The sequence below is a fragment of the Nannobrachium achirus genome (genome assembly GCF_963921795.1).
Source record: "Nannobrachium achirus genome assembly, chromosome: 21".
Lineage (NCBI taxonomy): Eukaryota > Metazoa > Chordata > Actinopteri > Myctophiformes > Myctophidae > Nannobrachium > Nannobrachium achirus.
In genome coordinates this window covers 17,301,411-17,304,311 of record NC_137828.1, presented here as the reverse complement: position 1 = coordinate 17,304,311, position 2,901 = coordinate 17,301,411, and positions in this window count along the sequence as shown.

Sequence of the window (2,901 nt, the reverse complement as noted above, 5' to 3'; positions counted from 1 at the left end):
TTGGCCAGGAGGAGGAGATGGGCAGTGATTTGGCCACCACTGTCCGACCCGGCCATCAGGAGGGTGTAGCGGAGGGTTCACGGGTCGAAACACCTGATGATCGAAGGTTACCGCCTGAAGACATCAAATTCTCCTGGCCAAGGCTACATTCACCAAACGTGAATGGAGGAGAAGCATCGTTAGATGTAATTATAATCAGGTTGTGTCATATATGCCATGTGCAACTTCAAAGCCTAAAAGCCAACAGAAATGTAATTGTCAATGACAAAAACCCAATTAAATAGTAATCGCAATTACTTGAGTCACAATTAATTGTCATGTAGAATGTCATATCTTGACAGCCCTAGGCTCATTCAGACAGACCGCGTGTTGTGTGTGTGAGCGCACGCATCCCATTCATTTGCAATGGAGAATTGCGTGCAGCCCGTCTTGCACGATACGGCCAAAAAACGCCCCAATTTCACGCTGAGCGCACGCATCAGACCGACTGGCAGGACAGATCTAATTTGAATGAAGTTCGTCTCAACCAACATTATTCAAATCGTGTGCGTGCGTGAGCTCTCGAAGCCAATCAAAGCATCGCTGCTCTGCGTGTAGGCGTGGCTGTGGGGAATGACGGGGAAGTGATCCGATAGAGTGACTGGCATGCAGTCAACAACAGCCATCGCGGACTGGAGGCGCACAGAAATGCGTTCCTATATGCGCGTAGGCGCCGTACAGACATTTGCGAGAAACATCTTCTCCGTATCGTCTGAGAATGGCCACTGGGGGCGCCGTACTAATGCATTGTCAATGGAAGGTTGTTTGGTGTTTTGTCCGTTGCCGTGTCTCTTGGCCAAAAGACAGGCTGTGGTTGAGCTAGAGACACGGCAACGACAAAAAACCAACAACCTTCCATTGACAATGCATTAGTACGGCGCCCCCAGTGGCCATTCTCAGACGATACGGAGAAGATGTTTCACGCATATGTGTGAGTCCAGCCTCAGACTGCTTGCGTTTTTTGTTTTTTTTCTCGTGTGAACAGGGGTTCAGAGTTGGACAGGTTGTGGGCGCTCGGATGCTGCAGTGGTAAAGTTGCCCTGCCCTGGAGGTTGTTGGTTCGAATCCACCGTGCCGCATCCGGCCTTGTCGAGCATCTATACCAGGGTTTCCCAATAGGCGGCCCGCGGGCCATTTGCGGCCCGCGGGGGGCTACTGTCTGGCCCACACCAACCCCAGTAATAATGGTGGTATAAGAGCAGCAACAACACTAGTATATCGTCGTTGTAGGGTGGAAATCTCGTTCTCCAAATGTGTACGTTCTTTCGCAAATAATACAAGGCCGTCGCACAAAAGTAGTGAAAACAGCAGATCTACAAGCACACAACGCCTCGCACCGCGAGGCGTTGTGTGCTTGTAGATCGGCTGTTTTCACTAGTTTAAATCGTTTTTAAAGTGATAAATTCAAAATGAACGGTTTTGGACATACAAGATTTTCACCCGACAACGACGAAAACTGTCGCTGGAGTAGTGGTAACGCCACCGTCGCCCCCCTGCAATGTTGTGGCCCTCGGCTTGGTACCCTAGACATAATTCGGCCCTTGGGGAAAACTAATTGGGGAACCCTGATCTAGACAAACACAATTGGCTCGTGATCAGGGGAGGTAAGCTGGGTAGGGAGGGGGGGGTATTTGTCGCTGTTTTGGGCGGGAGGAGTAGGATGAAGGGCCCGCCAAAAAGAACTGCAGAAGGTTGCAGTTTACCATGAGAAATGTCACAGCTTGTCCGCGTGTAGACGGACGTGTACACATTTTTACAGTCTATGGGTTTGCGGCTCTGACATCATGCTCTGATGTCACTGTGATGTCTGGCACATCTTGTCCACGTGTCCGTGTATCTCTGCAGGTCATGCCTGACACTGTGGTTCCCTTGACACATCACTGTGACACATCACAGGTGATGTCACAGGCACAGGTGACATCACCTATGTAAAAGTCCATATATGGGTATTCCCCAGAATCCCTTTTATGCCCATATACTGTATGAAGATCCCTGATGTCATCGATATACGTATATCACTGGCCATGCAGATGGTCAAGACATGGCCCATATCTGTGTGGCTGGTTCAGATAGGGAACTCCATGTATGAGCATAAAAGGGATGTACTATATAGAGTACTATACACCCTGAGGCGTCTTACTAGTATGACTCGCCCCATTACTAACCCTATATCTAACCCTAAGCGCACACGTAGCCATGTAGTCGGAGCAGTGAGACGTCAGACTTTCATAATCTCCGGTAGCGGACTTGAGCCATGAGATGTTAACGCCGAGCGCTGTGAAGTCCACTTCACTGACTTCAGCATCGTTCGCGTTAATATCCAGTTAGGGACAGAATTAGTGTGATAGGGCAATAAGTGTAATAGTGTAAAAGTGTAATAAGTGTAATAGGGTAATAAGTCTAATAGTGTAATAAGTGTAATAGTCTAATGGGGTTATAAGTGTAATAGTGTGATAGTGTACGTATAGTGTAATAGTGTAATAGTGTAATAAGTGTAATAGTGAAATAGGGCAATAAGTGTAATAGTATAATAGTGTAATAAGTGTAATAGTGTAATAGTGTAATAAGTGTAATAGTGTAATTGTATATTAGGCCAATAAGTGTAATAGTGTAATAGTGTAATAAGTGTAATAGTGTAATTGTATATTAGGCCAATAAGTGTAATAGTGTAATAGTGTAATAGTGTAATAGTGTAATAAGTGTAATAGTGTAATTGTATATTAGGCCAATAAGTGTCATAGTGTAATAGTGTAATAGGGCAATAATACCTCCCGCCCTTAGGGCGTCTTACTGGTAGGTAAAACAACCTTGTGTGAGTTTGCAGGAAAAAATCAAAATGATTCAACCGAAGTTCACAGGAAA